Source organism: Mauremys mutica, chromosome 9 (genome assembly GCF_020497125.1).
Source record: "Mauremys mutica isolate MM-2020 ecotype Southern chromosome 9, ASM2049712v1, whole genome shotgun sequence".
Classification (NCBI taxonomy): Eukaryota; Metazoa; Chordata; order Testudines; family Geoemydidae; genus Mauremys; species Mauremys mutica.
Genome location: NC_059080.1, coordinates 13,929,276 through 13,953,062, shown reverse-complemented (window position 1 = coordinate 13,953,062; position 23,787 = coordinate 13,929,276). Strand labels below are relative to the sequence as shown.

At 41.1% G+C, this 23,787-nt stretch overlaps 1 long non-coding RNA gene across 3 annotated transcripts in view; it reads right to left on the bottom strand.

The window, feature by feature from the left end:
* The window catches only part of LOC123377972, a 315,156-nt gene that overhangs the window by 77,081 nt on the left and 214,288 nt on the right, over positions 1-23,787 (bottom strand). Inside the window, exons 3-4 of one of the 3 annotated variants that reach the window (XR_006582407.1) lie at positions 15,872-15,928; positions 15,648-15,772 (exon numbers count right to left, since the gene is read on the bottom strand). The exons of 1 other annotated variant lie outside the window; for it this stretch is intronic. This is a non-coding gene — a long non-coding RNA (uncharacterized LOC123377972). Of the gene's footprint in view, positions 1-15,647; positions 15,773-15,820; positions 15,929-23,787 lie in introns of those variants that run through there. One more of the 3 variants, XR_006582406.1, reaches the window with a different exon arrangement.

The following is a 23,787-nucleotide window of genomic DNA, read 5'->3' as shown; positions in this document are numbered from 1 at the left end:
CCCGAGGTAAGCGCTGCCCCCCTCACCTCCTCTCGCACCCAAACTCCCTACCAGAGCTCGCACCCCCTCCCGCACCCAAACTCCTTGCCCCAGCCCTGAGCCCCCTCCCACACCCAAACTCCCTCCTGGAGTCCGCACCTCCTCCTGCACCTCCTCCCTCCCAGGGCCTGACCCCCCCCGCACCCAAACTCCCTCCCAGAGCCTGACCCTTTCCGCACCCCCTCCCAGAGCCTGCACCCTGCACCCCCTCCTGCACCCAAACTCCTTCTCAGAGCCCAACCCTCACCCTCTCCCACACCCCAATCCCCTGCCCCAGCCTGGTGAAAAATACAGGATAAAAAAATAAAAAGGATATAAACCTTCATGCTTCTGGGCTTAAACCACTAACGGAGGTTAGAAAGAAACTTTCCATATGGCACATTTCCATATGGCAGGTAATTCAAGAATTGTTTTCTTAGGTATAGCTGGTATCTTGCTGGCCACTTTCAGAGACAGATTGCTGTCTAGATGGCCCACCTGCATGATCTATTATGACAATTCCTATGTGCTTAGGAAATATAGATGGTTTAACTTTTGTCCTTTTCAAACTATACAGTTCACGTAGCTCTACACCCTCTTTTAATGTTCCTCATTTAGCCACTCAAAATTAGAGAAGGCCCCAAAGCCCTAAAATTCACATCTGAATCAAAACTTCTCCTAAGTTTAAGCATATTCAGCTCCAGGGCTTTGAATTTCAGGTCCAAAACAGGCCCGTTACTCATACAGGTGTACGACACTGGTTCAAAACATGGATGATCTTCAAACTCTACATATAATAATTCCACATACAAATTAACTGGGGACGCCACATATTTGATCTTGCTTTAATATTATGCAAATAGCTCATTGTGTTAATTATACACAGAAGTAAATTATGCCCCTGAAATGTGTCTCAAGCAAGATTTAAACAGATTTATTATTGCAGTGCTTCAGCTGTGAAAGATTTTTTCTGTACAGCTAAACACATTTTGTGTGTTATGATATCAAAGGATTAAAGAAGGCCTTTCTTATGGATCTAAACTAGAGAGAGTACAAATACAAACATCTTGGGAATTATTCTATAGTCTTACATATATTTATCTGTTCTTCACTGTTAAATATTTCCCTGATCCTGGATTCTATAGATAAGAGAGTTTTCATCAGTCAGGGTTACAGGCTTTCTTTGTTTCCAAACTGAACGTAGCATCTCTTTGAGAGCACAAGGTGTGATGCTTCAGAAGTGGCAGCCCCTGGCTCAAATGCCAGCATTGGCATGGACTTTCCAAGTGAACAGTGACAGATGGTAGTTAAACTAGCAGTAATACTCCAAGGGCAAAATTGAATACTTTCCCCCTCTATCTTGTGTTCTCAACATCTCTTTGTACAGGTTTTTGTTTTTCCAGGAACCAATTAAGCAAGTAATAAGAATCCAAATGAATCGAAACTGTGCTCAAGATGAAAGTTTTGGCAAGTTGTTTTTATACTGCAGCTAGATCACATGCTATTTGTCTTTCAAAGTCCTTGGATTCAATGGAACTTGCTTCAAATAATTAACATTGCTTTCATCATTTTCCATTAAATCAGTTGTGCAGCATGAGAGTTTTCATGGCCAGCATCCTTAAGAACAAAGAACATTTTGGACAAGACTAACATGGCTTTAGACTTCCCAGTGTGTACAATACTACAGCAGCAAGAACCAAATAACTATTGCAGTGAAGCTCTTTATAAGAATTGTTGATGGAAAGAATACAGCCTCAGTAAGAATGAATTCTCTGTGTCCCAAATTGTGGCTAACTTAGCTTGTTTCCTGTGTATTGCCCTTTTATTTCCAGGAGTCTGTTCTCAGCAAAGGCAGGCGAATTTTGTGAGGTACAGCTAGGGCAATACATCAAACTGAAGACCTACACCACAATTCCCCACAGACACTTTACTTTTGTTCTTTGTTTTATCTAAAATAAAAGTCAATGTGACAATATATGGTTGCTCTTTGTGTTTGGAAAAATGTAATACACCATTTTGTGTACATCTCACAAATCTGTCAGTTAAATGAATATAATAATATTTAAAGCCCACTATTACTTATTATTTTTACTGGAAGAATTTCTCCTCCCTCCCCTCAAACTCTGCTATCCTGAGTGAGCAATGGAAGTGGTATAACCAGCTTCAAATATGAGATGCACATTTTAAGGAGATGAGAGGCGTTGGCTGGATATGACAGACAGTCAAGCCCCAAGACTCCACCCTCAGAGCGCAGTGAAGTGGATACTATGGGAATATTATTCAGCACAAAAAATACTTGTATCTAGCCTCAGAAAGGATTGTAGGATTTGGGCCTAAATTCTTACATTGGCTTTCTACTGTAACAAAATATAGTATGATTTTTTAACATTGTTAGTAGTCGTTATATTTCCCAGCCTGATTATTATTGTTACAGTTATTTACCGGCTTGACGGACATGCTCGGGAATGCTCAGCTATTTCGACTGCAGAAAGAGAAACAGAATGGCTTAAACCCAGACGCTCAAAAATAAAAAATTCAGAAACCCAACTGACTTAAAGACAAACCAAAAAGACTCCAAGATTAAAAGCAAACAAAAATATCCTTCTAAACACTGGCCTCACTTTTTAAATATAGTATAATGCATCTAAGGCCTGGTCACAGAGGAGAATATGATACAGAGCAGAGAAATAAGATTTCCCAAATCAAACATTAGCTTCAATATACTTTTCTATAGCTTATAAAGAAAAGAAACTTTTCTTCTATCACACTGCGTTTTATGGACAAACATTACTAATGCCCTGAAGATAAAGACAAGAGCTAGTGGAGAGGGAAGCGTGGTTTAGAAATGAGATAAGGAAGCTGCAAAGATTTCATTTCCTACATAAAAATTCAGCACAAGGTGCAGAGCTGCCTTTAAATGAAACAAGTATGCTAAAAAACATACACTTGTGGTGAAAGTTAAAAATCAGTGAAAATGCTTAGAGCTTTTATGGCACGGTCAGCTTCAGAGTGCTGTACACACACAGTTAATCCTCATAATGTCCCTGTAAGTATTATTATTCCCGTTTCAGAGAAAAAATGATCATCCTGTCTGTGGCTAAGGCACAGCAGTGGACATCAGGAGCAATGAGCGCCATCCAAGGCTCTTGCTATGAGTTTTTGGGCAAGTTACCTCACATTTCAGTGCTTCAATTGCTTGATTTTAAAACAGGCCAGGGGATTATATTTCCCTACTTTAAAGTGTAATGTGAAGCTTAGCTCATTAGTGTTTGTCTGTTTTGATGTCCTTGGAGAGAAGGCTTTACAAAAAGAGCAAGGTATTATTGTTATTTTACAGATGCAAAAAACAGAGAGTGTGCAAGGAATTAAGAGAGTTAAGGAATTCACCAAAGTCCATGCAGTAAACCAGAGTCAGAGGAAGAATTAGAGCAGGATTAACCTTGAGCTCAGCTCCATAGTCCATGTTCCCTGTTCTCTCAGTGTCCAGGAACTGCATTATGAAGACAGATTTAATATTCTCTGTTGCCTTTAGTAGCAAAGTTGTTTTACCTCCCTGCAAAGAAGCTATTAGAAGGTACACACAGAAACTGCAGTAGTTTATGACCACAAACCCTGCAGTAACATTATTGTAAGCTGTGCTTTCAGCTATTTCTCTGGACATTTTCATTAGAGAGAAACAGATTTATTAGGCAGGATTTTGTGTAATCCCTGTATTTTACAATATATTTCCACCCCGACCCTTTAACCCAGCTCAGACTCCAGCTCTTCCCTTTATGGTTGTATGATGGGTATTGTATTATCCTGTATTGTTTTCTTGCGTACCCTAATTGTCTAAATTAGAGCACTCTAATAGGGAGGGACTATGCTTGTATGGTACTATGTACACATATGGAAATCTGTTCACAATGTGCTCAATTTAACCCTTACTCGGTGCATTTTTCAGGGTCTGTTTATTTTTGAATCGTTTATTTCCCCTACTGTCACAATGTGGCATTCGCCCATTAAGAGGGAAGAGGCCAGTGAACCTGTGACTGGTCAGTTGAGCCCCCTAGTTAGATTTAAGAGTGATCATGTGGGCCCTAAAGGGGAGGAAGTGGCGGGGGGAGGTTAGAGACATGGCAAGGCAGAGCCTGACAGATTCAGGAAGGGGCAGGTAAGAACTGCCTGAGACCCAGAGGAGAAAGCAGCAGCAAGGAAGAGCTGGCAGGAGTTGCTTTGGCGGGAGCTGAGTTCAGAAGCAGAGCAGTAACTGAGCTGCCGGTGAGGAGCTTGGAGGAAAGCTATTGGTGAGACCTAATGGAGGCTGGTGAGCAGAAGGCTCAGGCAGTGGCCCCCAGGAAAAGGGAAGATCCAGGTTGGCCTGGGGAAGCCAAATGCAGAAGCGAGAGGCTTGGTGTGGAAGGGTGGATCCCCTGATCGGTTTCGGACTCCCAAGCAGGGAGACCTGGAAAAGTGGAACATTATATGAAGTGGAGCCCTCAGGGCGAAAACCTGAGGGAAGGGCTGTGGGAAGATAAGTCCCTCTCAGGCAGGGAGGTCTGGAGAGCGGGGCCCAGGATCAGGGGCCAAAGGAACTGAGAACATACTGCTGCTATTGACTCTTCGGTGGGTGACTTGATGGTGATCTCTGGAGATGGCCAAAAATCCTGCAGTACATTTGAAATTTGAAAATGGTTTTACTTCAAGGTTTTGGGGGAAGTACTTCACAGGTGCATGTGAATAAATTATGCCCAGAGGTGGGCTTCATATCAGACTCTAAAAGTTCCTTTGTACTGGTCAATAGAAATGGAAAACTGAGGCAGGCACCCTTGTTTTGCTGCAGGGGGCCGCCCTATGAAATATATGCTGTGTGACAATATGCGTTACCTCAGTTGAAGACCAACACAATTGGCCATCCTGACGATGCCACCCTTCTGCCAGGCCAGATGAAAGGGGGTAAGTACACATAAGGGTCTATATTTATGACCATCATACCACTTGCGTAGAAGCAAAGAAGAGGGGCAATTAATTGTACCTCATTTCTCTTTACAAAATGTTTATATTATTTGCTTTCAAGTACATCGCGATCCAATCTGAGGGCTTCATGGCTGAGATTTAAGGAAGCAAATTGAATTGTTCTATTCTGTTCCATTATGTACTGAGCTTTATCTGCACATTTTACACTTAAGTGATTAGTTACTGCCACACATACCGGGTATAGAGGCTGAAATCCTATTTCATCTCTGCTTAGCATATCTCTACAATGCTACCTTATTTCCAAGATGATTGAAAACAAGAATTCAGAAACAACAGATGTTGGCAGGCTTCCAATCATATGCACCCACACAGACAGAAAGTTAAAAATATACCAACTCATACAAACAGACAAGTAGATAGCATGGATAGACAGACAGACAGACATGAATATTCACAGAGGGCACTAGGCATGTATCTGTCAATGTAAAAGGGCATAATTCAAGAGAAAGAGGGTTCTGATGACATTGTTCTAGTGGATGGAAAAGATTACCAACAGATACTAGGATTAAACCCTTTATTGCCTGGCCTTAATAAGGCTTGGAAATTCACTCGTAAGAGACTGGCTCTTCTTTCCTTACCCATTGTCTCCATACAGGAACACCCAGCCTTCCTATTAGGCATTACTAAGGCTATTGAGTTAACCTAGGCGATAAACGAAGTCCATGCATCCGATGAAGTGGGTATTCACCCACCAAAGCTCATGCTCCAATACATCTGTTAGTCTATAAGGTGCCACAGGACTCTGCTGTTCTTCTAGGTGACAAACAACTGTTATGTTTCCTCTGATCTACTAAGGAAATCAGATGTTATGGATTTTCATCCTCTAGCTCGTATATTACATCTCCTTGGCAGTTTTGCGAGCCAATCATTTCCATGTGGCCTATGCAAAAATATGCAGCTTTGGCCTATTATTTCTGATTTCCATAAAATTCTTACGAGTTAAAGGGGAGAAGGATATGGGAATACAGTTGGCTTGGAAGGAGGATTTACAGCAAGAGCATTTTGTTAAGTACAAATATATAAGAATCCTAATATAAGTTGCTGTTTATGGTATCATTTGTCTGTTTCCAGATAAGTATGCTGGATTCCTTGGCATGCCCTTAATACAATATACGCGAGTCCCAAAGGGCTGTTTGTGCTGAGTTGCCACAGCCCCATGTCAGTGCAAACCAAACAGTACTTAACCAGAAGTTTGGGTGATGTGTGGTAATTGTTGAGTTAGCCTCCTTTGATGGCTCCAAAATTATTATTGATATTATTTGTACTGCAGTGGCACCAAGGTGCCCTAGTCATGGACTGGGACCCCCAGTGTGCTCGGTGCTGTACCAACAGAGGTAAAAGAGACAGTCCCTGATGCAAAGAGGTTTGGTTTCAGCCAGACCTTTAGAGAGCACATTTATGGTTAAGTTTTAAATTCCCGAATAAAGTTGTTTAGAATGAAAAAGGCAGACCCTTGTTATTTCTGCATTATACTTCCCTTTAAAAAAATCTCTTCAATTTAATGCTGATGAAAGGTGCAGGACTGACAGCTTTGAAGACCGAAGGCCCCTCTTCCTGCATATATAGCAGTGCAAACTCCTCAGTGCTGTGCAAGCAACCTGGCTCAACCCTGAGCTGGAAGCACCAACTTTAGGGGTGAAAGGGTAGTTCAGTCTCTTGTCCATTCAATCCTTGGCTTTTCTGCCTACATTCCCCAAAAGCAGGCCTATTTTGATGAAGATTTTTGTGATATAGACATTTCTGAAATAGAAACTGGCCAGAAATGACCATCTCATTTCACATACACCATGAAATCGCTATCAGATGACAGCTACTTTTGGTCATGTGGTGTGTTTGTCCTGCAGAATTTAAGTTAAATTCACATTGTGCGCAGTTCTAGTGGTGGAATAGTGAGATTCACTAAAAGTCACTCAGGACAGACCCCAAGTTCCTTATTTTTTTTTTTTCAGTTTCAAGGTTCAAGCAAATTGCCATGGTCTTCAGTGGGAAATGGGAGGAAGTCCGGAGTAAGGGCTGTAGCAGTTGGGCCTATCCTGAAAGTTACCAATACCTATGGCCAAGGGCTGCATGCCCTCAGCCCTTTGCTGGATTGAGCCCATCAGAAGGAGTCAGCAGCACAGCTCTGTGAGGGAAAGCATTCCGGTTTCATTCAGTTAAACTGACCAGAATGTAAATGGATATTTTGAAGTCCTAGAAGACTTTTATTAAAACCTTTTAATAATGTAATGTAGTCTAATGACAGCATCTTTATATCTCAGGGACAAAATACTTGGAGTACAAATAATTTTATAATAAACCTTGTTATCCAAGGTCTGATATACAACCAATTGTGAAATGTAACAGGCTACCAGTGTTTGCCTGAAACTCTGTACCCTATTAGCAGGTGTTGATCCTTCTGGAAAGAGTTTGTTGGATTACACTGACTCTGTGAGGCAGGGGACTTCTCACCAGATATCAGAAAGGTGCGTACAATGAAAATTTGGTCCATTGGGCTTTCTATTTTAGCAGCCAGTCAAATAGCTCAATGGCTAGAGGAGGACAGATACAATAGCAGTGGCACTAAATGCAGACAGAGGACAGCATAGAGAGAAAACTAAATAAGAGCAATACCATTGGAATGATAGTATTTTGAACGACTGGATGACTCAAAGGATAGGGAATAAGACAGTTTTTTCGCATGTGGAATGGGGCATCAGTTCAAACCTCTCCTAAGTCAGCAGCAATTCAAAGTTACTACCGCTTGATGGCCTAGGTGAAATGATTTTAGGTTTCAGTTCAGTTTCTAGGAGTCAGATTTGTACGTAACAATAACCACCATTACAATGAAATTTGACTACCCTTTGGTTGGACCCCTCAGCAGAGAAGCAAAGAACCAGACAGTCCATGGAGTCTGAACTTTCCAGTCTGCTGCTCACAGGGTGATCCCTTCAGAACAATGGGATGGAGGTATTGTAGGGGAGATGCACCGCTGGGGATATAGTACTTGTCCTCTGGATACATAGAGGATTTCAGTTTCCACGGTTGGTAATAATGCAGGTTTCATGACTAACGAATTCCCTTAAAGGGTACTTCCTTGAGAAAAAAGAGAGAACTTAATAACTATTAAGAAGAGAGTTGGGACTGAACCAAAACCCCAGATCTGGAACCAAATACCCCAAAGTTTAGGAAGTTCCATTTCAGTTCATTAGAGCGACGGTTTCAAGCTGTGATCTCTGGTCCAAGCCCAGGTTCAGATCCAAGGTGATTCAGGTGGGATAAACAGGACCATGTTTAAAATACAAAGGAAACTACTTTAGAAATTAACTAAATTCCTGTTCATTCCTTGTACTGGAGATTCATTTGCACAGGAGAACTACATTGCATAGGATTTTTTTTAAACATGCAGTATTGCTGGATACTCTCAATGAAGAAATTCTTGAATAGTTATCTAGAAAACTGCAAGTGGTAAGGCACAGTGATATCAAAGTGAGATTCTTTAAGATAATCTTTCCTTGATGTGTTAATGTACCATTGTTTCCCCATACAAGAGCAAGTAAAGAAGCCAAGAGAAAGTATGTTGCTCCTTTGTGTCACCTTTTTCCTCATAATGCTCTACAAGCTAAACACTATGCAGAACTGGAACAGCGCCTTGGTAGTCTTACTACCAACTGCTACTGGATCAGGCAGAACATAAAGCAGATGGAACATATTGCCAACAAATTTCCTTGCCAGCTAGCCAATCAGTTGAAACCATCCATAATTGGCAGTTGAGATAAGTGGACAATATTTTTTTAAAGGAAAAAGTTAAGCCAGGCAGGATTAGTGCTTATTCTCAGACACAGCACAGAAGGCACCGATCTGAAAATCAAAATGATGTAGCCAATGTCCCACTCTGCATAGCCTAGCAATTCAATGAAAGTCACTCCATGTGCTATGAAAAAAAGTGTCCCAGTAAAAATAACCAAGGAAACAGTTCACCTTTACTCCCTGATTTAATATTCTAAAAGATGTCTGGTTATCATTATGACTATCATAATTACAATGACTTGCATACTAGACTGTGTTCATGAAGGACTTGCAGTCACTTCAAGCTAAATTCCAAAAATATCACCCTCACTAAAATCAATAATTCAGAGACTGAAGATGTAATGCCAGTAAAGCTTCTCTGCACTGTAACTTTGTCCTCAGAACTCTCACTACTTACAAGAATTACAATCACAGCATAAAGGCTTGAATGAGGAGAAGCAAACACCAAGCCCTGGTCTACACTACGAGTTTAGGTCGAATTTAGCAGCATTACATCGATTTAATCCTGCATCCATCCACACGATGAAGCTATTTTTTTTTTTTACTTAAAGGGCTCTTAAAATCGATTTCTGTACTCCTCCCCCAGTGAGGCGATTAGTGCTGAAATCGACCCTGCTGGGTCGAATTTGGGGCAGTCTGGTTGCAATTCAATGGTATTGGCCTCTGGGAGCTATCCCAGACTGCTCCATTATGACCGCTCTGGACAGCGCTCTCAACTCAGATGCACTGGCCAGGTAGACAGGAAAAGGCCCACGAACTTTTGAATCTTATTTCCTGTTTGGCCAGCGTGGCAACCTGCAGGTGAGTGCAGATCTCATCAGCAGAGGTGACCATGATGGAGTCCCAGAATCACAAAAGAGCTTCAGCATGAACCGAACAGGAGGTACGGGATCTGATCGCTGTATGGGGAGATGAATCTGTGCTATCAGAATTCCGCTCCAAAAGACGAAATGCCCAAACATTTGAAAGAATCTCGAAGGGCATGAAGGACAGAGGCTATAACAGGGACTGGCAGCAGTGCCGAGGGAGGGTTGACTGACAACATGGCTTACAGTGTTGGCTTACAGGGAATTAAAATCAACAAAGGGGGTGGATTTGCATCAAGGAGAAAAACACAGAACTGTCACACAGAATGGCCCCCTCAAGGATTGAACTTAAAACCCTGAACAAAGCTCAATTAGCAAGCCAATGCTCAAACCACTGAGCTATCCCTCCCCCAACTATTCCATGCAGGACTGAATCGCCATTAAACTTTTCAAGGTGCCCCTGTCAGACCTCACCAAAACGATTGTCGGCCGTTGATTTCATAGAGGGCGGGATGGAGGGGGGAGCAAACGAATACAAAACAAATCTGGTCTCTTTCTTGTTTTGATCCACTCCATCTCTCTTATACATCTTAGGCTGGCCGCAGACAGTGCAGTACGACTGCTAGCCATCGTCATCTCCTGGCTGCTCACCAGAAGACGGTGCAGTATGACTGCAGGCAGGACTGAATCTCCAGGAGACAAAATTTAAAAAGAGAATGACCTGGAGTCACTCCCATTTATGTCCAGGCGCCCCGACCGACCTCACCGAGGTCTGCCAGGAGCACCTATGTCTTCCCAGGAGCCCCTGACCAACCTCACCGAGGTCGGCTAAAAGAGCACCCAGGAGACGACGACGACGACGGCTACCAATCATAATGCACCGTCTGCTGCCAAAAGGCAATGAGCTGCTGCCGTGTAGCAATGCAGTCCCACGTCTGCCAGCACCCAGGAGGCGTATGGTGATGGTGAGCTGAGTGGGCTCCATGCTTGCCGTGGTATGGCATCTGAATGGGTAATCCAGGGAAAAAAAAAAGGCAATAAATTATTGTTTGCCGTTGCTTTCACGGGGGGGGGGGAGGGGGCTGATGACATGTACCCAGAACCACGCGTGACAGTGTTTTTGACCCATCAGGCACTGGGATCTCAACCCAGAATTCCAATGGGCAGAGGAGACTGCAGGAACTGTGGGATAGCTACCCACAGTGCAACGCTCCGGAAGTCAACGCTAGTCTTGGTACTGTGGACGCACTCCACCGAGTTAATGGTCTTAAGTGGGGACACACACAATCGACTGTATAAAATCGATTTCTAAAAAAATCGACTTCTATAAATTCAATCTAATTTCGTAGTGTAGACATACCCCAAGGCAGTCTGGAGATACAGGGTAGCCAATGGCCCAGATTCTCCACTACATCTGAGTTATGCTCTGACATAATGGCATATGACAGGGGATTGTGGCTCCCTGATCCTCAAATGCCAGGTCCCGAGGGAAGTTAGAATACAAGGGAACATGTTCTAACTTCTCTCAATGGCATACAGTCCATAATGGATGTTACAAAAGTGGAGGATCAGGTGTAGTGGAGTTCTGCTGTACCATATGCCCCTCTCTTCCCCAGTTAAACCAGGGTGAGAGGAGTGATTGGTGTAAGTCAGGGTAGACACACTTCTGACAGCTTTCCACCAGTGGAGAGTTCCCTTACTTATGTTTTAAATCTCCTGTATGCTGCTTAACCAGCATAAAGTGGCCTTAGTGGCCTGGAGAATCCAGCCCATGGTATTTGGAGATCTGAATGAACGTTCAACTGAATGGACATAAGTGCCCTACAAAGCCCTAAGAGCCTGATCTCACATGAATAGTCCCTTTGACTTCAGTGCTGCGTGATCCAGAAGTAATTGGTTGCGATACTACTGAGCAAAAATGGAGAGGCAAAGGAGCATCTGTACTCCAAACAGGACTGCTTATGCAATCTGGGTCTGCAGGATCAGTTCCTAAGAGACAGATATTTGACTAAGTCACTTTGGTTTAGACTCAAGAACAGCACTTCTAGGCCTTTCTAAAAGGGTTGTCTCTCTTCCATTTTCAAAATTCATTTTGGCTAACATACTTTGAATTTTCCTAGTTCTTCTGGAGTCATGTATGCTTGTACTTATGTTCCGGTATTCTCAGCTGCCTATTTTCTGCTGGGTTTTCCCTGGACACTTCCAACAGGGTTCGGTGGAACTAAATGAGCAGTCTATTAGCAGAGCATGAGCAGTCAGAACTGATGCATGTATACAAAATATGCCAGGGACAATCAGAAAAAGGGAGTGAGCCACTAAGCATTATACAGAATTGCAGAATTGACTTATAAAGATAGGCAGAGTGGAAGCTCCAAACAAATGAAATGCCCAACATCTGGTTCACTCATCAGTTCTGTTAGGTGGAGGAAATTTTGATTGTCTAGTTTTGATAACAAATATTTACTGTCAGAAAATACTAGTTTTTGAAACATTGAAAAAAAAATCACATCTCACTAAATGATTCTGCTGGACATAGTACATAAAAGCTCACCTGAGTCCCATAATGGTTTCTGATTTGACAAGATGCACAAGTATGGGAAATCAGGTTCATTCTTGTATACTTCGATTAAATGGCAATCACATTATGTTGCTATTTTGTTTTCAACATCTCAGACATTTACTATTACAAAGCAAATTTACACGCAGGCACAAAGAAGGCCTCAAGTGAGACAAAAATATTCTAGTCTCATCAGATGTCTTCTGGAAGGACAGCAATCTTTAATTTAAATTTCATGTAAAAGCACATTTAAAAAACCCTAACAATATTACAGCTTTTTAAAAAAAAATGTATTTAGTGAATTTAAATTAAGTCAGAATGATTGTGACATTTTAAAATTTTGCTTATCATTAATAAAATGATCAATCAACAGCAAACCAAATGTAAAAGGGAATTAGCATCTTCAATTTGTGCATTAGTTTAATCTAGGAACAAAGTGAGTGTTTTTTCCCTTTCAATTTTGGCCTACATTTGCTCTGCAGGCTTCGTAAACATGTTATGATCACCCAAGTTTATCATTTTCTGTAAAACCCTGATGTGATTCAGATGCCAGCTTTCTTCCTTCAGGTTCTTTTTTATCTTTTCCCTAAGCCTTTATACCTTTCCTTGGGCATGTATGACTCTCCCCTGAAAGTTCAGTTTCCTAACATATCCTAATTCACAAAATAATAAAACACACTTCTTATCACAAACTAAGCATTAACTCACGCATTAAAAATCATGTTTATGGAAAAGTTCTATGAATTCCTTTTCTTTGTGCATCTTTCAAATTCCAAGCCCACTACATTCAGGTGGGTGTAGAGGCAATTTAAATTTCAACAATGTTCTTTTACTAAAGCATAGCATTACCTATTATTCCTAACTAGTGGTGAACTCAATTACAATTGAAGATGGGCAAGCTTCAAAGGCTTTGGAGTTTGGCTTTGGTTTGGATGCTTATTCACACACCGGTAACCTTCATCTGCAAAACTATGCTGAACATTTCATAAGGCCAGGCTTTTTGCTTCACATATATTGACGATGCTGGAAATACGTGGCCTGCTTGCTGCACTTGTGGCCTGATCCAATACCCACAGAAGTACAGGAGGCTTTCCATTGAATTCCACAGGCATTGGAGCAAATGCAGTCCCTGAATTTGACATTCCTGCATGTGCCCCAGAATTTGACCGTTCTGCCGTCAGCCATTTCGTACGTTCAACCATTGCCGGCTGAAACCCAAACATCACATAGCTAGGAATAGTTGTGGGACCCTGAGAGGCAAGGCCATGCAACTGCATGGCTTCAATTTTGCTATCAGAATGGGAGGAGAATGGGACAGGAAGTTAAGGTTCCATTAAAATAGAAGGAATGTTTGGACAGCCTTAGTTTTAGGTGCCTCTGACATGTACGTTTTATTGTTGTTATGACTAGAAATGCTTTGCTGATAAGGTGCATAATGAATTGTTATTGGCTGTTGCTAGGGAAATTGTTAGCCTATTAGGCGCTATTATGAGTTATGTGCCTTGCTTGGAAAAAAGGTATAGAAAGGTTAGTTAAAAAGTGTGCTTGGGAACAGTCCAAAGAAGTTTTCCTTTGGGCAAGGGCCTGACATTTAAGTTCTCCAGCAGCTAGATGGAAGGAGCCTGGCTGCTGATTCCTCAAAACCATCTCTTAACTTTAGATAAATATCAATGTTTTGGGATACTCTGAAACCTACCGCAACAGCTTGTGTGCGTGTGTGCTTAAGAGCTAATAAGTAGTTTTAGGTAAACGCACTCTGGTTTATATCAATCATATCTCAGATGGAGGAACTGTGTCCCCATTGATTTATTCCTGACACCGCCTGGAGAGAAACAATAAAGTTACCACTGCTTTGGGTTCTGAAAACGCGGGCTAAACACAAGACCCTACATGTTTTAGGCACCAGCATAAACCACAAGTCGAAACAAATTATGTTTACATTTGAGAACATCTAAAGAGTTGATTTTGTGAGTTGGATTTCAGAACTGAGTATAGATTGCTGGTGGTGATGGTGGGGGAGAAGAAAGGATTTTTTTTAAAAACCTGATTCATCCAACCATAGTTATATAAATTTGCCATAAATGCTATTTTCGGACTTACACAATACAGCCAACTAAATTGGTTGCTGAAATACACTATGACCATGTAGTGCATTTTGGCCCCGATTCTCCTCTCACTGATGCCAGGATAAATGAGGAGTCAATATTGAAGTCAATGAATTTACACTGCTATAAAACCTGTGTGAGATCAAAAATAGGCCCCCAACATGCTTTCCAGTGTTTGGGTAAATGAATAACGTATTATATTTGCTAATACCCTCTTAAAGAAGTTAGCATTGAGCCATTTCTCTTCACCTATTTGCCAAGGAAAATCTGACTGAAGCAAGATTGTTAGATTTCCCATTCTTCCCCAGTCCTTCCAGCATGCTAGATGGACTGAGTGTAAGATTTTTTTTTTTGTTCCAGTACATTATATACTGGAAGTGAACAAGCTGACATTCTGTCATTTTATTTACAAATAATACAGAAAAAGTGCCCATATAAGCATCTAGATAGTGTGATTGATTATTCATATTAAAGTGAAAGGAAGAATATGGTTTAAAATCAATGGTTTTTCTGAGTCTTGTTCTATAACAGGGGTTGGCAACCTTTCAGACGTGGTGTTCCGAGTCTTCATTTATTCACCCTAATTTAAGGTTTTGCGTGCCAGTCATACATGTTAATGTTTTTAGAAGGTCTCTTTCTATAAATCTATAATATATAACTAATCTATTGTTGTATGTAAAGTAAATAAGGTTTTTAAAATGTTTAAGAAGCTTCATTTAAAATTAAATTAAAATGCAGAGCCCCCCGGGCCAGTGGCAGGACCCAGGCAATGTGAGTGCCACTGAAAATCAGCTTGCGTGCTGCCTTTGGCACGTGTGCCATAGGTTGCCTACCCCTGTTCTATAATCTGTTTCAATATTGTGTTAAAAGACCTTTCATCACTTCATTTACAATACGACTCAGGGAATTTTTTTTGAGAGAGAGAGAAAAATGAAAACAAAAATGGTGAGCAATTATGTGTGTGTGTGAGAGAGAGAGAGAGAGCCAGCACAAGACAGAAAAAATAAAGTTGATTTAATTATTGCAACAGAGTGACACTGAAAAGACCTCATCTCATGTAAATCCATTTCACCTGAGGAAACTTGAAGTCTGACTGAGAAGCAAAAGGTTTTTTTTTTTGTCTCTAAGGAAAACTGTTAAAGGGCTTCAATAAATAGGACAAACTTCTCAGAATTTAGAGAGAAGATTAAAAAAAATGGGTCCACTTAATTTGCAGAATCCCACAGCATGCTCACACCGGCAGTAGGACGGCCCATCCCGACAGATCAATCATGTCTCAGCTTTCTGGGCAATTTGGATTTAATTTAAAAACTGTCAAAAAGAACATCTGAACTGGAACCTTAACAGAGAATCTTAAATGGTTGTGCAGCTCTCAAAAATGCATTGAAGGAAGAATTTAAGATGCGCCAAACAGTATTACACATACGTCTTCCTCCATTTAGAAGTAGCGTGGTGGAATAAACTCCAGGGAAGGAGTGATGGTCCTGAAGAAATAAATTTTAAAGAGAGATAAGTAGAAGTAGCAGACTCACCTTTAGTTGATTGACACTGACTTTTAAAAGCTTGAATCTTGGCATAAGCACCTTAGCTAAATGCTTGTCACTGAAGATCTTCAAAGGGAATGGCCCGTCATAAGCAAACTAATGATCAGAATCAGAGAGAAAGGAATACAAAACTTGGTTTTAGAAAAGTCCTCTTTATAGACGTATTGTTGATATATTGTCAGCTCAAGACTGAAGATGTGTGAGGTCTGAATGCAGTCTTGATTTAACTGCAAATCTGGCTATAGCTAAAGCAAGTAATTCAAAGTTTATCAGGTTACAATATATTGGGAACATTTTCAGGGTTTATTTGCCATGAGTTTCTCTGATTTTACTGCACAAAACATCTCAAGGAGAAACCAATAGCTTCATACAGGTGTTCCTGTGACTGAACAAATAGGACAAAATTCAGACCCAACGTAAGTAGGCACTCATCTACTGAAGCCATTGAGACTGGGACTCACTTGTGTTAGGGCAGAATTGACTCCTGGGTGAGAAAGAAGGCAGGAGATATTATGACACACTGACATTTCGTTTCCTGCCAGTGACATTGATCTTTAAGTAACCAAGCCTGCTTTACATCTCTCTGTATCATAGTCAGTTGTTAGAAGTTTTGTGGGGGTGTCCCTTGCAATATTCTCTCTCACACATCTGTGATTCTATGGTGACTCTCCTGGACTGGTTTTTAAAATGTCTACAGTAACATTTTTTGTTGCTGTTTTACTTGCTGCCATAATTTGTTTTTCTCGCTTTTACATTCGCTATTGATTTTAATTAAGCTCACGTGGGCTCATTAGCTTAGCTTACTTGTCTTCACTGAAAAACATACACATACTGGTTATTTTCATTCTGCTCCACTATTGGAACAGACAGAGCCTTGCACTGCGAACAGGCAGCAGGTGCCTCCAGAATAAAGCCCCTCTGCTTCTGAGGAACTGTGGGGATTTTAATTCATACTATCACAGCTTTAGTCTTACAAGAAACCAAACTAGACAGCTGATGAAATATACAAATTAGTTGTTTCCACCTCCGGAATGGAGCCCTCTGTGTTAGAGTGACTTCACCTCACATCATAGGGTGCAAGAAAAAGTCTTTCCACTCTTAAATCCTCAGTGCTGGCGTTGAGTAGTACAGAGGGTCTTACATGGATCCTCTGCACTGGGCTGAGTCTTGCCCTTACAGCAGATACTCTTGTTTGATTAACAAAAAGGGTTGATCATACATATTTGCCATCTCAGAAGCTGTTGAATCAAGGAAGACTAATCAGTGTTTTACCCTCCAACTGCGATCCCTCATCTGCCTCCAAATCACTTCAGTTACCACATCTTCCTCTCACCACTACCGTTCTTCCCTCCCTTGATACAAATAATCTCCTAATTACAGTATTCTACATAGGAGCTGCCAGACTGGATCAGACCCATGGTCCATCTAGTCCTGTAGCCTGTCATTGTCAGTGGCCACTACATGAAAAGTCTGAGGAAGATGCAACCCCAAAGTAGACAGATGTGGGATTACCCACCCTCCAACCCCAGCAAGAAGGCTCTATTCTGAACTCTAATAGTTAGAGACTGGCTTAAGCCTGGAAGCAGGAGTTTTTATTTCCCTTCCAAAACTCTTCATTTAGCATTAATTATTATAACTATTCTCATAGACACATCAACGTGAGCCTCTGTCTTAACAGAGTTTGCTGTATCTGGGATTTTATTAGTGCTTTAGCCAGTCTAGATTTATATGCATCACCATATTCAGTCTACAGAGGTAATCTATCCACAAGAGCCATGGAAGAGTAAGGCCATGTTTTCAATACTGGTGTCTACTTTTTATGTAGAGTAAAGCAATCCATATCCTAGAAGCATGTGTTTTGTCATTTCTTCCCCTTTTCTCAGTACCACCTTCAGTAGGCAGCCTCACACAGCCAGGAAGCTAGAGTCGGCCCTCATCCACAAACATCTGTTCATAAACTCAAAAGAAGGTTTAAATGTCAAAAACATTTAAGCTTTAAAGCATTCCACTGATTAACTTCTTTATCCTTAGCTACAGACATGTTTTCTGAATTAAAGACATTGATTAATTTGATGCTGGTGGTTTAAGGCAAACAAAAAGGTGTTTTCAGAATATTAGAGGAATAAAGGCCAGGAAAAGTTTGAATAAAATCCTTGCCATAAACCAGGAGACTCTCACCTCAGAATTCCTCTAGGATAGTTACAATTGGAACTAATCATCATCCAATCTCTAAACCAATTTCAGTTCCATGTCCTGGCCTGATTCCAGGTTGTGCTGAGTCTAGAATATTAGCTTCCATTAGATGACATTTGGCTAGCTTCTCTATGAGCTTGCTCAGGATTGGAAGGTTTGACATCAGGCAGTAGTAGTAATAATAATTAATAATAATACCACCACCACCTAGCTCTTATATAGAGCTTTTCACCAGTAGCTCTCAAATCACTTTACAAAGGGAGGTAAGTGCCGTCGTCGTTATTTTACAGACGGGGAAATGGAGGTTCAGTGGTACACAGAGGTGAAGTAACTTGCCCAAGGTCACCCAGCAGACCAGTGGCAGTCTGGGAATAGAACCCAGGTGTTCTGAGTTCAGCTACAGTTGATGTATCCAGGGTGGGTTTCTTCAGTGTCAGTTGAACTATTCCATGTTTGGAGGACGGGAAGATTACTTTTCTGAATGAGGCACTAGATAGTTCAGTCAGGAGCAATATAATTTGTTCATGACTCTCTTTCACAAGCCATGAAGGGCATGTGAGTCAGAATCACAAGTCTTGGGCCAACGCTCCTGTAAGGCATCCAGAACTTCCTGATGAGTGGATGTACTGAACTCTGGGAATGCATGTAGACTGTAGGTGGGTGCAAACAGAGCATATCCATGCTGCTTGAGATGCTTCACAAATGTGCTTTTCAGCACAGCAGAATGAAAATTCTTCACAGCTCTTGGAGCTCAGTTCTGTTGCAGGCACTCAGGATTGATGAAACAGTTCACCACCTTGGATAGATGCTTGGGAAAGGATTTGGCAGCTTCAGTGGAGGTTGATAGGAAGTCCTGTGATATATAGCCTCATCATAGTCTTGGAAGAATTTATTATGCTATATTATCCTTTGTTTTCCGTCATCAGTTCATGTTTCTGTGATATATAGGAGGTCAGCTTAGATGATCTAGTGGTCCTTTCTGGCCTTAAACTCTGACTCCATGAATGTATTTGAATGAAATGGTCTCACTTGAGCACACTGTTAGTCACAAGTGAGCCAGTGAATATCTCAAAAGGAGAGTAAAGCAAAATAGAATTTACTTATGTTTATAGAATGTTTTGGGTCTCCTACATTTTCAGGCTTGTGAGAAGCATTTGTTTTCCTAACTCCCCTTACTGCTAGCATAATTTGGCAATGGTCCAAAACTGCTCAAAGGTGAATTCCAGCAGAAACATTTGGTTAAAAGGCATCTAGACTGTGTCTCAGTGATTCAGAAAATGCCTTTGTATAAATGCCTTTGTAGCTCTTGAATAATGTGTCACAGAAGTTGGTGTAATAGTATTCCTGAGCTTTATATGATCACCCACTTATGCAGACTCAAACACAGAAAATGAGAACTATGGCAATCAACCTTTTCTGGCCTGAAAATCCCGAGCCTTTGTCTCTTTATGGCAGATTTACATTTTAAAGCAGAGACCCTCAGAAGTGACAAAGGTGAGGGAGGAGTGAGTGATGGCTGCATCATTAATAATAAACACTGGGGGAAATGTCAGTATTTCAATTTAGGAGCATCTTCTGTTGTCATGACAACATGATGCAAAGTGTTCTCTTAAAGAGAAACATTCTCTTTTCATTTTAAATGGCAAACTCAACTAAAATGACAAGTTTATGTATAATCTCAAATTGATAAAACAAACAGTAGCATGTATTAAAATAAATACAATTTAAGAATATCAGAAATCTAAACAGAGTTTTTGAAAAATGACATCCACAACATAAATTAGTTCACAAACTTGGGCAATTGTTTTTTTAGCTCTCACCAATGATAAAGGTTACAACTCTGATCCCTTTTTATATTGCGACTTAATTTTTACATATTTACTGCCATGTATTCAGAGAAAGTGTATGGATTGGATATGATGATTTTACACACTGACTTACTATAAACTAGACGGATATGTTATCTGCATTACAGTAGTTCTTGGAGACCCCAACCAAGAACAGGAACCTTATACAGAACGCTTAAAGAGAGTCCATCCCTGTCCCAGAAACTTTACAATCTAAATATAGAAGAAAGAAACAAAATGCCATCTCCACTTTACAGAGTGGGAACTCTGTCACAAGGTATGTTATGTGACTTGCTCACAGGGCCAGCTCAGGCTTTTTTGCTGCCCCAAGCGGCGAAGGAAAAAAAAAAGCTGCAATCGGCAGCAGCTCAACCGTGCCGCTTCATTCCTCTGCGGCAATTCAGTAGCGGGTCCTTCGGTCCGAGAAGGATCCGCTGCCAAATTGCCACCGAAGACCCAGACGTGCCACCCCTTCCCATTGGCCGCCCCAAGCACCTGCTTCATTTGCTGGTGCCTGGAGCTGGCCCTGGTTGCTCAGAGTCATATGAAAAGTCTGTGGCACTACTGGGAATTAAACTGAGGTCTCCTGTACCCTAGTCCACTGCCTTAACCACAACACTGTCCTTCCCTTTTTAAGCAAGGAGGTAAATCTATGACTTCATTCTTCCATGAAACACAATAGGTTGGTTTTATTAATACTTACATTTACCTAATATATTGCAGTTAACTCCAGTTCAACTAGGCATAATGTAATAATTATCTGCACTTCTTGAAAGCTGTATCATTCTGTGGGATATGCTGTTGACAGTGTTAAAATGAACAGATTACATCAACAGAAGTAGTGAAAGAGAATGTGTTTTCAAGTTAGTCTAAATGAACTCGTTAAGAGGTGGCTGAATTTTTCCCCATAAAGGTAGAGCCTCAAAAGGTAGAAAAAGAGATTATAAAATTCCCAATGATAGCTCAAGCTGTTTTTAATCTATATGGTCTGCTATACATACAGTGCTAAAATATCTGATTGAAGAACTAATAAATTATAACAGTTGGATTTGCAGTTTTACTTGATGGTTACAAAACTGGAAGATATTATAGGAACAAATAGAGAAATTAATCTTGCCTGCAACTGAGCATTGGAAGTACATGCATTGCCATTTATTATGGAAGTGCCTAGGAGCCAGCCAAAAATAGACCTTATGTGCTAGTGTGATATTACCCAGGGTACAATCTGGACTGATGGACAGCTGTGTTCCCTCAATTCTCCAACCTGGGATGCCTTTTACACTGCTTCACCATGAGAGTGACCACTCCTGGTCTGCTCTCACACAGCCTCCAGCATATAAATTACTCCCAGTTTCGTTGTATTAGTGCTATAGCCAGCCACTCATGAATTACACTGCAGGACAACACCAGCAAACTCCCCGTCCCACACTGTCCCACAGAAATGTGAGTTTTGTGCTGTGCAGCACCCTCCTGGACAATACAAGCTCATATAAAGTCTGTCATTTCATTACTAGAAAATGACTGCAGAAATCCCGCTATCCCACATGAAGTTTCCCCAAAGACTTCAATCCAAACACACTGGTTTAGATAAAGCAATAAAACAAAATTTATTAACTACAGAAAGATAGATTTTAAGTGATTACAAGTAATGAGGCATAAAAGTCAGAATTGGTTACAAAGAAATAAAAGGTAAAATGCAACTAATACCTAGCTTAATAAGCTAAGTGAATTCAAAGCAAAGCTCTCTATCACCACAAGTTCCAACAGTCTTATTGGCTGAATCTTTCAGTCAGGATCTTCCCCCAGTGCAGTGCTTCTCCTTGGTTCTTCAGGTGTTGCTGATGTTGTTGGTAGAGAGAAAGGGTGCATTTGGGGCATTAAAGATGTTCAGGAGACAGAAAATCTGTGTGGACAGGAATCTCAAGCTGCTTCTTTGTCAAAATGTAGATTCTTTGCTCACATCCTCTCTCCTGCAGAAGAATGGTCACTTAATCAGGTTAGGGTGACCAGATGTCCAGATTTTATAGGGACAGTCCTGATTTTTGGGTCTTTTTCTTATATAGGCTCCTATTACCCCCCATCCCCTGTCCTGATTTTTCACACTTGCTGTCTGGTCATCCTAAATCAGGTGATGGTCCATTTGATCTCATTGACACCAGGCTGAAGCACTGGCTAGCTTCTTGTCTCTGGGGAACTGGTTTGTGACTGCCTTCCAGAGGATGGTGGAACAGATCTCAGTAATGTTACACATTGGAATCTTATAACTTTGCATACAATGTTTCCACAAATATTTTACCAAAACAGTAATGATCAGCAATTCATAAGTTTTCAGAGGATACCTCACAATGCATGCTTTGTAAAAGTTTCACTGTTATCCCTAAAAGGGGTGAACATAGGGATATGGATTGTCACAACTAGGCACTGTGCAAACTGCCCAAAAGGCAGCTAGCTGAGATAGAGGGGATCTTCCTTGTTAAAAGGTCACAGGTTATTGGCCTCCCCAGTTAACGTCTGTCCCCAACTATCACAGCTGCTAATGGACTGTAAAATTCTAGGTAAAGAAATAACTCATTTTACACTAGAATGTGCCAAGATGCAGTCTGTGCTAAGGGGCAGCACATTGCTGCAAGAGAATCCTAGGTAAATCCCCTGGAAATCAAAATCTTCTGCCTCTCTCTCTCTTACACCATAAGGGTAATTTGCCGCTGGCCCATACCAGAGTTATATTTGTTAGTTGCATATTATGTGACGGTGTGAAGAAAATGTGATGCTCTGTGTAAAATAAGCTGGTGGGCTTGAGTCCCCTTTCCACACAAAAGAATCACCATCACAACTGGCACTAATTAGAACCCATGCTGGAAGTCTGAGAAGACAGGGTGAAGACAGCACAGAGGCTTTTCTATATTGTTCTGGAGACGGGTTAAGTGGATATAGGAAACTTTAATGAGCAATACATTTACTGAAGGGCCAAATTCTGCCCACCTTACTCCATGACTAGTCTGATTTGCAATTAATAGAACTACTTCAATACTCAGAGGGGTAGCCGTGTTATGGCATCCGACGAAGTGGGTATTCACCCACGAAAGCTCATGCTCCAATACGTCTGTTAGTCTATAAGGTGCCACAGGACTCTTTGCTGCTTTTATTTCAATACTGTTCAAGAGGAAGGACATCCTGGTGGTTAAGGGAACTGAACTAAAACTCAAGAAACCCATGGTTTGATTCTCAACTCTGCTATTATCCTCATGTGTCCATGGGTCACTCACTTAATATTGGTCTCATTTCCCCATATATATAATGGTATGATTATCCTTTTCTACCCTATGTCTGTCTTGCCTACTTAAAACTGTAAACTCTGTGGGGCTGTGACTGTTTCTGAGTGTGTTTGTACAGCACCTGGCACAACAACAGGGCCCTGGTCACAGCTGGGCCCCATAGAAGGATGGTGAGCAAAATTTGGCCGAAGGCATGATTACCATCAGTAATGCAACTATGTAGAAACTGCAACTACTTATTCAACAGATCTGCTTCCTATGTGGGTTCAGAGCCATATCTGTTTACATTGGTGACAAAAGTAAATATTGGAATCCATTACTCCTGTGAGTACTGTGAAGCCAACACAGTTAAGGGAGCATGACTAGGGCCAGATTCTGAATTGGCAGTTAGAAAAATACATTATACTTGTAAACTGGGCTGATTTGATTAGGAGTCATTGAAAGACAACTCCATGATGCTATTATAAAGACTTTTCAGAGTATAAAACCACTTCAAAAGATTTTAGAAGGAAAAACATTAAGAAATTATAGATTCACTATTGTGTTTGATAGAGATTTGAACTTTTAAGAGCATCCCTGCGAGAAATAGAAGAGATGGGGAAGATTACATATTCAAAATTGTCATCATATCTCCTACAAT